General features: G+C 36.4%; 1 pseudogene; it reads left to right on the top strand.

Moving 5' to 3' along the window:
• Window positions 1-13,051, top strand: part of LOC142182070 (agamous-like MADS-box protein AGL62) — a 36,201-nt pseudogene extending 23,150 nt beyond the window's left edge.

The following is a 13,051-nucleotide window of genomic DNA, read 5'->3' as shown; positions in this document are numbered from 1 at the left end:
CTTGCTTTGTTGAGATTGCGATAGTCGACGCATACTCTAATTTTGCCGTCTTTCTTTGGTACAGGAACGATATTAGCCAACCAAACAGGATATCGAGTGACTCGAATGACCTTTGCTTCCAATTGTTTGGTGATTTCTTCCTTAATTCTCATACTCATCTCAGGCTTGAATTTTCTCAGCCTCTGCTTGACAGGAGGCACTGTTGGATCGGTGGGCAATTTGTGGACCACTAAATCAGTGCTCAAGCCCGGCATGTCGTCATACGACCATGCAAAAACATCTTTGAATTCTATGAGTGCTTTAATTAACTCCTCTCGGATCTTTGGCTCCAGATGGACACTTATTTTAGTTTCTCGGATATTACTCGTGTCCCCTATATTGATGTCCTCGGTATCACTCAAGTTAGGTTTGATTTTTTCCTCAAAGTGAATTAACTCTTTACTAATCTCTTCAAAAACCTCATCTTCATCATATTCTGATTCATAATCACAATATATTTCTTGAATTATTATTTCGGAACCAGATTGATTTTTAAGACTGGGCTGAGGATTCCTCATGCATGCCATATCACTAGAGCCAGCGTAAAAGGAACTGTATAGGAAAGAAGAAAAAGAAAAGAAAACTATCAGGAACGATAATAAAAAGGAAACTGCTTTTTATTGGATGATGAAAGATAACAAGGTTTGCACACTTCAAACAAACTGTAAGATAAACTTTGGGATTACAACCTTGAAATAACCCAAACAAACTGAAAGAAAATCAAAATAAACTACCAAGACTCCTTTCGAATTGGGAGAGGAGTGGCTTTTCAATTATTGAGCTTTGTTTCTGGTCCAACGAATTGAACTTCTGCGTTGCTACACCCTTCTCCGCCTTCCAACATATTCACATCACTAAACAATTTCTCGAACCTTTCAATTAATTCTTCCTCAGGATTGACCTGGGATTTAGGAATTGTTGTTATCGGGCGATTTTTAGCACCGGTCTTGACAAAAGACTTCGACAGCTGTGGTACTGGTTTTGGAAGAAACCATGCTTGGTGTTTCAACTTCCTGGCCCTTATCACGTCATTGGCGGTAGGTGTGAACCCTAAACCGAATGTTCCCCAGTTCTCGGGGAGAGATACTGGTTGTACAATTCCTTGCAGAGATAAGCCCAGACCTTTGCCGGGTATAAAGCCATTCTTCAGCATTTCATAAGCTACCATGACTGATGCAGAGTATATCTTTGGATTCGAAAGGTGTTTCCCCTATGGAATTTTCTCTACCGACACCGTGTCGGACACTTGGTATACCCATGGTCCTTGGTCAATTTCTGTTCTCTCGACCGGTACAATGGTGCTGTTGTGAGCATTTAAACTTTCTTCTCCATACACGACTACTTCTTGATGATCCCATTCAAACTTGACAGCCTGATGTAGTGTTGACGGGACTGCTTTAGCAGCATGGATCCATGGTCGACCCAACAACAAGTTGTAAGAAACAGTCATGTCCAACACTTGAAATTCCATGGTGAATTCAACTGGCCCTATAGTTAGTTCCAATACTATGTCGCCAAATGAATCTCTGCTTCCACCGTCAAATCCTCGTACGCAGATACTATTCTTTTGGATCCTCTCCTCTTTAATTTTTAATTTGTTTAAAGTGGAGAGAGGGCATATGTTTGCACTGGACCCATTGTCAACCAATACCCGGGTTACTACAGAGTTTTCACATTTCACGGTGAGGTAAAGAGCTCTATTATGCTCGGTACCTTCCGCAGGCAATTCATCATCGGCAAATGTAATTCTGTTTGTCTCAAAGATTCTGTTGGCTATTTTTCCCAAATGATTTACAGAGATCTTTTCAGGAACATGAGCTTCATTCAGGATTTTCATCAACGCCAGACGGTGTTCCTCTGAATGGATTAGTAAGGACAATAATGAAATTTGAGCGGGGGTCTTCTTTAATTTATCCACCACAGAATAATCATGGAGTTTCATTTTTCTTAAAAACTCCTCCGCCTCTTCTTCCGTCACAGCTCTCTTTGTTGGCATTGGATTGTTTTTAGTTTTTCTCAACTCTTCGGGAGTAAAACATCTTCCCGAACGAGTCAAGCCTTGCACCTCACACACTTCTTCCTTGATTTCTTTGCCCTTGTACATTACGGTCATCCGTTCATAGTTCCATGGGATGGTTTTGTTGTTGATGATCGGCAGCTGGATTACAGGTGCAATAATAACCTGATCTGTACGTGCTCCTTCCACGAATACAACGGGTTTGTTAGCAACCCCTGGTACTATCACTTTTGGCCTTTCTTGTTTTGCGGCAACTTTGCTCGATGATCCCTCATCAACTATCATAGACGGTTCATCACCATTTTTGTTCTGCTTAGACACCGGCTTCTCCTCCATTAACTGCTTATCTGGCTTGGTTTCATGAGACTTGATCATCATGACAGTTTGTGACGGCTTCTTTGTCTCCCCATTAGCTTGTATGATTTCTATCATGTTAGCCTCTTGATGGGCTGGCATTGGATTTCTATTGATATTTGGAGCTTCGGGGTTTTGAACCTCGATTTTATTAGCATCAATCAGCTCTTGTATTGCATTTTTCAAATGCCAACATTTCTCCGTATCATGGCCTGGTGCACCGGAGCAATATTCACAGCTAATGGTGTAATCCAGATTCTTTGGAGGAGGATTGGGTAGTTTGGATTGTATTGGTCTCAGCATGTCTAGCTGTCTCAGCCTGTGGAACAGACTAGTGTAAGACTCTCCCAATGGAGTGTAAGTTTTCTTTTTCTGTTCCCTTTCTCCCCTGAATGCCGGCCTAGGCCTGAAACCTGGTCCGGGATAGGCTCGTGGGTAAGTATTTGGTGTGACAGGAGCACGCCAATTGGTGTGAACAGGTGGCTGATTGTATGCTTGAGCATGGTTAATGGCAAAATGAGGCTCTGAAGAGTGATAGTAGTGTTGGGATGAATCATGGTGGTAAGCTGATTGGCGAGGTCGTTGTTGATTATAGTAAAGCGGTGAACCTCTGGGTCCCGGCCAAATTCCTGAATCAACTACGGTTGCCTCCTCCCTCTTCTTTCTTCCGATTCCTCCTACCCCGCCTTGAATAGCTTGAGTAGTTGCCTTAATTGCTGAATAGCTCATGATTTTATTTGTCTTGAGGCCTTCTTCCACCATACCTCCCATCTTCACTACCTCGTTGAATGATTTTCCAACCGTTGAAACCAAGTGGGCATAGTAAGTTGGTTCCAAGGCTTGGAGGAAGTAGTCTACCATTTCGCTCTCCTTCATAGGAGGATCCACTCTTGCTGCCTGTTCTCTCCACCGAAAACCATACTCTCTGAAACTTTCATTGTGTTTCTTCTCAAATTTGGTCAAAGATAATCGATCTGGGATGATTTCCAGATTGTATTGGAAATGGTATGCGAATGCCTGTGCCAGGTCATCCCAGGTGTACCATCTTCCATGGTCCTGGCGTGTATACCACTCCAAAGCTGATCCACTTAGACTTTGACTGAAGTAAGCCATCAATAATTCATCCTTTCCCCCAGCTCCTCGCATCTTGCTATAGAAACCCCTTAAGTGGGCTACTGGGTCGTCGTGCCCGCTGTATAGGTCAAATTTGGGCATCTTGAAGCCAACTGGCAATTGTACATTAGGGAATAAGCATAAATCTTTGTATGCTACACTGACTTGCCCACCTAATCCCCGCATGTCTCGGAACGACTGTTCTAGACTTTTGACCTTCCTGAACATCTCTTCTTGTTCAGCATTTTTGGCTGGCTTGTCAATTTCGGTTGGGAGATCAAACCGAGGAGCAGTTGAATTGATTTCGGAGGCTTTGAAGGTGGGCTCAGGGGGGTAATATTGGTTGTCTTGGGCCTGAAATGTCGGCTCACTAGGAGATTTGTGAAATGTAGCAGGGGGAGGTGCTACGAAAATAGGAGTCATAGGTGGAGGAAGGTACGGAACTGATTTTGGAGGTGGAGACTGTGGTGTCTGAGAGGTGGTGCCTCGGTAGTGCTGATAAATGGGGAAACTTGGGGATAATTCAGTGGTGATATTATCCCGAGTTTGGATCATTGATGGAGCTGGGTTATTTGGGTAAGATGGGGGTAACTGTCCTGTAGACCAAGCTTGGTACATTTCAGCCATTTGCTGCTTGAGCTTAAGCATCTCTTCTTTCATTTTCCCGACATCCATCTCTTCTATCTCCATACCTGTGTCAACATCTGGGATAGACATACTTTCGGGTATTGGTCCTTTTGATCTTGTGTGATAGTGATAATATGCCAGTATACTCTTTAGAAAAACTAACTGGTTGAATTCTGAAAATGAACAAACTTGTTAGTCTTGAGAGTTTAACACATATATAATCACATGTTGAGATGCAATGCTCCTAGACAAATAATTCCTTTCTATTATGCATTCGCTTGGTTGCTTGTGTCGTCCCAGCTTTCTTGAAATTGAAAAATTGTCATTCGCTTTTATTTACTACATATATCTTTATCGTGGTGGTCGAATCTTAGAGATTGCCTACGTATCATGCTGAACATGAATCAGACCTTGCGTAGTTTAGAATAAAGTCAATCACGTTTATTTATTACACAACGATGGAATTACATTTGAAAACTTTAAGAAAATAGCTTGAAACACACACACTTAAATCAAAATAAAAGATACAATTCATAACATCTCACAACATGCCCCACTTTCCACTTTTGTTCTCTAATATTGGATTATCTGCTCAATGTGGGGCTTGACCTGGATGGCCTCCCAGCGTACGATACATCCTTTCCAACTCCATTGCTAGATGACGAGCAAAAGTGGGCGCATGCTCTGTAAACCTTTCATAATCCATTCCTTGGCAGTTTACATAACTTTGAGATGTGAAGACTGCCAGGTCGTGGATTTGTGCCCTGAAACCTTGGAGACGTTGGTCTTGATCTTGCAATTGCTGCTGACGAGTGGTGGCTATATCTCTGACACGGTTCTCACGATCTAGAGCTGATTCTAACAAAGCTCGGAGTCTGGCCTGCTCTAATCTTGCTTGCGCTCTTTCCTTGTCGAGGTCTGCTTGTTGGTGTTCTTTGTTGCATCTTCTTGCCTCTTCTAGTTGTGCACGAAGCTGGTCTTCTGATCGCATCCAATAGTCTTTTTCCTTATTGAATTGTGCCTTGTCTTTTTCGGACTGCCTATCTTGGCGTTCCTTGTTAGATCTGGCTTCTTCGTTTAATTGTTGGATCTTTTCTTTTGCTTTGCTCAATGCCCTTTCATTTTCCGCAAGAATGAAATCATAATCTTGCATTCTTTCAAAGAGATTGGCGATGGTTTTTTGATCCTTCCAGCTCCTCTTTGGCGTTTCAGAAATCCTTTTCATTTTTTGGAATCGAGCATGAAGATTTTCATTCTCACAAGATAGACTCTTTTTCTCGCCCTCGGCTTCTTGTTCTTGCAAATCTTTCTCCAAACTGAGGCTTCTTATATTTTCTTTTAGGGCATGGATAGTTGCTTTGTACCCTTTTTCTTTTTCTCCCCAGATCAACCGCTCTTGGATTTTATCATTGAAGTTTTGAACATGGGGTCTTTTTGTTGGCCTTTTTAGCTCAGGTTCTGGTACATCATCCACGCGAGACCGTTTTTCGAACCACCTTGCATATCCAGGATTCATCTCACCCTTTGTAGTGTCTGGGACTTGAGTATCACTTTTCAAGTATCGACATCCATTCCACATCTGCTGAATTAGAGCTTCGGGAATAGTGGCTTCTGGGTGTAATTCGATTACTTGCATACTCAAATCTTCATCATCAGGAACTATTTGATATCTCCCTAGTTGCCTTAAGACTCTTAGTGGTGCATATGGCTGAATGCTTCTTAATCCCAATAGTAGTAGATAACTATTTGAGGTTGACATATGTATTACTTCCCTCATCGGGAGCCATCCCAGAGTCCATTCAATTTGATTTGCCGTTAAAGCCTTTAGATGAGATACCCATGCTTCTATCCCTTCTGGAGCTTGATAATTTTTTGTTCTTTCCTCATAGCTCTCGATGCAATTATCATTTTTTGACCCATATTGTATGATCTTGGGATGTTGTTGGAGATGCTCCATCACCCACATTTGCAACAAAATTTTGCATCCTTCGAAGACCGTTGCTCCTGATTTACATAAAGTCAGAGCCCGATAAATATCTGATAGAATGATGGGGACAAGGGTGTGATTTTCTTTGGTGGTAAGGATTTGCACAATTTTTGCGGTGCGAATATCAATTGTTCGCTCTTTATTTGGGAAAACCATGACTCCTAGAAAAGCCACCATGAAAGCAAATCGACGGTGAATCTGCCAAGTGTCTTTGTTTTGTTTATTAGTAAGGCCTTTTTCATGAATTTCAAACCCATCTGACTTTCCGAACCTTGAATACAAAAAGTTGAAGGAACAACATCCATTGATGACATTGCTTTTCCTGATTTGACTGATGATGTTCAAAAGACCGAAGAATCGATGTACTGAAGGAGCCTTTGTGAATATCAAGCTTTGATTTCTTAAACTTCCGTCAAAACCAACATAGCCAGCTATCTCCTCTAATGTAGGAGTAAGCTCGAAGTCAGAGAAACGAAAAACATTGTGAACAGGATCCCAGAAAATTACTAATGCCTTAATCAGATCATCCCTAGGCTCAACTTTCATAATGTCCGTGAGATTTCCCAAATGTTTGACGACCCATCTTTGACCGTCTTCGCCTAAATCATACCACCACATTTGAAGCTGACATAGAAATTCCTCCGTACTTGTGGATGAGGGGCTTTGTGTAGTGCTCATTTTGTATCTGAAATTTAATTTTAATAAAGTCAAAATTTATTTTGGAAAAATTTATACTAAAAATCATTTTCGAAATTTTTTCTTTTATTTATTAAATATCTTTATTTCAAAACTATATTTTTTCGAAATTTTTAAAGCAACCCATTTTATTCCTTTCTTCTTACCAAGCTTTTATTTAAGCTGGTCAACAAGCATGTTTGAGGCGAATAAATGCACAAATAACAAGTAGGATGCATCATGATGGTCTTTTAATTTTGGGTTCACCTGTCCTAGACAGACCCAACCCCTGTGTTGAGTCTCCAAGGCCAAATGCATATGATGCAAATATTTGTTCCTACTAGGGATCCGGTACATGGCTGAGTTATTCTAAGTGTAAAACCTTAGGTTGATTGTTCTAAACCTGGCTTACCCAAACGGACAGTTTGAGCCGAAGTGGGGTAACGTACCGGGAGCACGAAAGTCTGCCCGGCCTAGTTACTTGTCCCAACTCCGTCTTATTTGGTATGACTTTAACAGAAAGGTGGGTCACGCGCACGTGTACACCATAAATTCAGAAGACTCAGAAAGAAGGGGGTTTCGTAGCAGTTGTATATATTCACAATTCAAATAATATTAAAGCGGTAAAAAAAACATTTAGCATATTAGCATATAAACAGTTGAAAATTATATAGTAAGTAAAGCCAATAAAAACAGATATTTTAAGCTCGAATTCTTTAAACCCTGAACCAATGGTTCTGGGTTCGTTCCCCAGCAGAGTCGCCAGAGCTGTCGCACCTCCTTTTCGCCGCGCCCGCAGGGCGCGTGGGGAGTTTTCTCCAATTGAAGGACAGTCGAAACGGGATTTGTTTATTTGTTTTAGAGTCGCCACCTGGGAATTTTAAGGCGTCCCAAGTCACCAATTATAATCCCTGAATCGAGGAGAATATGACTCTGTTTATTATTCTGCGAACCAGAAATCCTGAGTAAGGAATTCTGTTAATCCGGAAGAAGGTGTTAGGCATTTCCGGATTCCGTGGTTCTAGCACGGTCGCTTAACTGTTTTTATTATTGGCTTAATTACCTTGATTTTATTAAATACATTGATGTTACATGTTTTTACTACCGCTTATTGATGACCCTTCTTTGAATCGAATTACGCGTACGTATATTCGTGTTAAAAAAAATTGCGGACTTGTGTCACGCGTACGTGTACACAATAACTTTTTATAATATATTTATTAAGCAATCATTTTTCAAAATTGTGTTGGATCAAGAATATTTGTTTTTCTTGAATAATGAACCGTACATCTCGGGTTTTTATGAAATTGATTTAACGCCTTTTGGAAAAATCCTTTTATTAAATATTCGTTCGAAATTGCGCGTACGCATAATCCGAATTTTTGCTTTTAAAAATATAATCAGGGTACGCGAACGTATCCCTAATTGTGCAAAATATTCGTAATGATATTAGGGATTTTCCACAAATTGTTTATTATATCTATACATTTTTATGTGAAAATCATGATAAATTCCCATTTAAGGTGCCCTTAAATTCTTTGAAAAGAATTTACAATTTATTAAATGTTGACCGTTGATTATATTTTCCGAATATAAGTTATATTCATTCCAACTATTCAATTTCAAAGGACAGAATAAAAATATGATTAATATTATTTAAAAAAAAACAAATATGACATATATATATATATATATATATATATATATATATATATATATATATATATATATATATATATATATATATATATATATATATATCAAAGAATAAATTGCATATAAAACTGAAAATGAATGATTCATAAAGGAAGGAAATATTTTCCAAAAAAAAAATTCATGATTTATTTAATGCAAATTCTATTTCTAATTACCATTGATATCAAGTGTTGCAATTGGTACTTATACATCTCGTTTCATTCTCATATACTCGCTTTTAATCTAATAAGCCTAATTATTTGATCAATTTGTCTTATGAAGGTAGATAGGTATCGAGTTTATAAGAAAGGAATTATTATACAAGTTAATTCAATAAAATTACCTTACATGCAACTTAACTGTATATCGTAAACATTCATAACATTTTAACATTGTAACAAGCTACATCATATCACCTTTCGCCGACGTTTATACACACATCTATTATCTTATAAAAATATACCAACAACACCATCTTAACCTTATTTAACAATAAATATCACTACTGTAATTTTCTTGGCACTTCTACATCACTTCTTACTTAACTAACAACAAAATTAAATAATGACCAACATTCATGCCATATTCCCTACTTTGACAATTTAATATGATTAAACTAATGAGATAATGAGCTAATATTATTACAAATCTTTATACGAACTTTCAAAGTAAGACAATTAGCTCATAGCTATCAAATTGAATTCACTACTAATTAACTAACATAAAACAAAAATGAAATTTAAATTGATGAACTTGGACAAATAGAAAACAGAATTTCAATTCAAACTTCATTGATGAGTCATGTTGAATCTCTTTCCAACTTAAAATTTAAAAGACATGTACCTGGTATTGGAAAACAAGAGAAGATGAAGCTGAGAAGCAGCAACAGTAGTAACAATGTAGCACAACAACGACAGTCCAGCAACACAGGAATAGACCAGTAACAGTAGGAATAGTAGTAAACCCAGGAGACTATAAACGACTCCAAGTATAGAGAAGAAGTAAAAGGCAGGAAGGTTCTGACTATTTCAGATCTTAAGCGAGGCAATGAAACAGTAACTATTCTTTTCAACTTCAAAACTCTCCAAAATGAATTCTGTCCCTGTATATTCAGTGTATCCAGAATGTATATCGGGTGTATACTTCTCACTCCGCCCCCTCTTTTTTCTTCTCTCTATCTAGTTTTTCCTCTTTTTTTCCACCCTTCTTCCTAAATTTTCTCTTCTATTTATAGCAAAATTTTCGAAATTTTCAGATTTATTTTTTTATTATTTTATTATTTTTTTAATTAAAAGAAATCCCACTTACAAATTGCTTTTATTTTTTTAGAAAAAGAAATCCCACCTTTATTTACTTTTATTTTTAAAATTCCAACTTTAATTACTTTATCTTATTTAAAATCCCACTTTTTATTTTTTTTTAAAAGAGAATCTCACTTTATTTAACTTTTCTTTAAAAAACAAACCACTATCTTTTCTTTTTCTTTTAAAAATGCTACTTTCAATTACTTTAAATTTTTTAAATTTTCAGATACCTTTATATTTATTTTTTAATTCCAACCTTATTTTACTTTTAATTTTTTAAAACTTTTTATTTTTTTTTAAAATTTTCTACATTCTTTTACTTTTTTTTTTAAAATCATTCCCGAAATTATTATATATGTTTTTTTAAAAAAAAATAAAAAATAAAAAAATAAAATAAAATATTTTCGGATTTTTTTTATATATAAAAAAACAAAAAATAAAACTATTAATAGTGATAATTCACCTTTTATTTTTTATTTTTTTGGTTTTGTTTTGTGTTGGACAAAAATGAAGATGGGGTGTTGGGTTAATGGAGCGGACCGGGTCGACCCGGTTTGAAACGGACCGGGTCATGGGGAAAGTTGGGCAATTATTTGGGCCTGTGGTTTGAAATTGAAGAAGTGGCCCAATCCGATTTTTCTTTGTATTTTTGTTCTCTTTTCTTCTTTTATTTTTCTAAAACTAAATTATAAAAGTACTTAAATTATTATTAAGAACTAAATTAAGTTATAAAAGCGCAAATTAACTTCCAATAACAATTAACGCACAATTAAGTAATAATTAAGCATAAAATTGTTCATTTGGACATTAAATGCTAAAAATGCAAAAGATGCCTATTTTTGTATTTTTTTATTAATTTAACAAATAAACATGTATAGACAAACATACAAATAGTTACACAAAATATCACAAAAATTGCACACCAAGAAAAATTAATTTATTTTTTGAATTTTTTGGGAGTAATTCTCATATAGGGCAAAAATCACGTGCTTACACACACAATAACGGAAAAGTTGAAGAAATCAGTGTCACAAACAGGAACATCTAGGGTTTAAACATATACACAAAAGTTAATCAAACATGTAAAGAAAATATTAGTTTAAACACTAAAAGGTTTAGAAAAATCTTTGAAGAATAGTCTGGCATGAACCCTAATTTCATAAAGGGTAAACGAAGTCGAAACAATTAATTAAACCAAGAGATTTTTCAAAGAAAACACCCAATAATACTTGAATAACTTTAGATCTACAAAGATCTGAGAAGATTCGAACAGTAGTGAAACTAGAATTTTCAGAAAAGAGTAGAGATGAAGAGAATCGATCGAAAACCTATGGATTCGTACTAGAAGCTAAAGGAAATCCATACTCACAAACGAAAGTGGCCTGAGATAGGCCGGTAAACAACTTTCAAGCCAGAACAGGTTGGATTTCCATAAGATCTTCTCAAGGACTCATGAAATCAAACAGCCAGAGAGTATAGGGGACCGGTGGTGGTCGGAGAATGCACAGAAACACCATGGAAGGGAGGTCTCCGCCGGTGACGGCGATTAGGGTTAGTGGTAAGTTTAGAGAGAGTTGGAGAGGTTAGGGAACGAAGGGCAGCAGAGTATAACAAATGGGCTAGGTTAAGGGGGTCGTTTGAGTTAAAAATGATAAGGGTTAATGTGGATCGTGATCTAAAAGATCAACGGCCACAATTGAAGAGGGTTTATTGGGTCGGGTAGGCATATTTGGGCCTGGGGATGAATTGGGTTAAGTTTTAAAGGGGTTTGGGCTGGTTTAGGTCTAGAAACTAGAGGAATTAAAGGGGTTATTTGTTAAATACTCATTTTACTAAATAAAATAAGTTTAAAAATAACTAATTAAATGATAAAAATAATTTTCATGCATGAAGATGATTTAAAATAATTATTTAATATTATAAAATATAAAAAGTTATTTTTTGTGTAGATAAAGTAGTTATGCATATGTATGGGCCATTATTGCAAAATATGTACTTATAGCCTTAAAAATGCAAATGTAATTGTAAAAATTTCAATTAGAATATTTAAACACTCATATGAGCATAAATGATGAATTTAGATGACTAAATCATTGTAAAGTAATATGAGGGATAATTATTGAACATTTATATAATTAAAAATGCATGAATAAATTGATTTAGGGACTTTAAAAATTATAGAAAAATTGTAAAAACAATTGTGCATGTTTGTAAATGCATGTACAATATTTTGAAAGTGTTTATGCATATTTAAAAATATATGAGAAAAAAATTGGGTATCAACTATCCATGTAGTTACACATTCTTCAATAGCCCTCATACTTGAAGATGAGCTTGATCATAGGTCCTTATTCCCTAGGTATAACTATAAATAGTAAGCTCTATTACCATTGTAAGGGGAGGACTTTTCAGGCAAACTTGCGCTTTAATTGATTAAAAGCTTTATATAATTTTACTTTTTTGTTCTTTAGTTTCATCATTGTTGTGCTCGGAAGCTCTGCCCCCGGAATTACTGTTTTTTGTGATTTCATCTTCATTTCAAGGCTAAGTATTGCACATTTGTTTAGTTATTTCATTATTTCAGGATCAAATTAATTCACTTGTCTAGAAATTACGTATAAATTCAGTTGTACCATTTTACGGGTAAATAACTAGCGAACTTTGCATTTTAAGCGGTACAGAAATTGTTATTCTCGTTCAATCTTTAAAACGACATCGTCTTTTTGCTTTCGGTCATCCCAACGCTGACACCGTTATTGACATTTATCTCACCGAAAAGTTATCCTCCTCCTCCTCCTCCTCATCCACCGTCGATCAATTCAAGGTGCAACAAAACAATCAAGACTATTCTCAAATCCGCAGAGAATTGGAGGCCGAGAAGGAAAAAAAAGGAGATTATTGAAAATTCAAAGAATATGGTAATAATAACAAAAATTAGGGATTTTGGTGGAATGAACCAATTGATTGATGATATGTGAATCCAGGAACTTGAAGAATTTATGGCTGCATTGGAAGAGTTGAAGAAGAAAGTAATAATAAGAGCTGATGAATTCAGTATGATTAATGGTTCTTCAGTACTGCCAACTACTTCAATTATGAATAAAAATAATATTGCTAGATTTGGAGTTAGAGAATCAATTCTTGAATCAGACCGTTGTCGACTATTGTTCTTCAATTGTTCCTTACCAATTCAATCACTCGGTAGATGGCCAATCTGAAGCGATTATTAATCATGTTTAA

This window comes from Nicotiana tabacum, chromosome 6 (assembly GCF_000715075.1).
Source record: "Nicotiana tabacum cultivar K326 chromosome 6, ASM71507v2, whole genome shotgun sequence".
Classification (NCBI taxonomy): domain Eukaryota; kingdom Viridiplantae; phylum Streptophyta; class Magnoliopsida; order Solanales; family Solanaceae; genus Nicotiana; species Nicotiana tabacum.
Note: the sequence above shows the minus strand (reverse complement) of the source record. Positions and strands in the feature narration are given on the sequence as shown.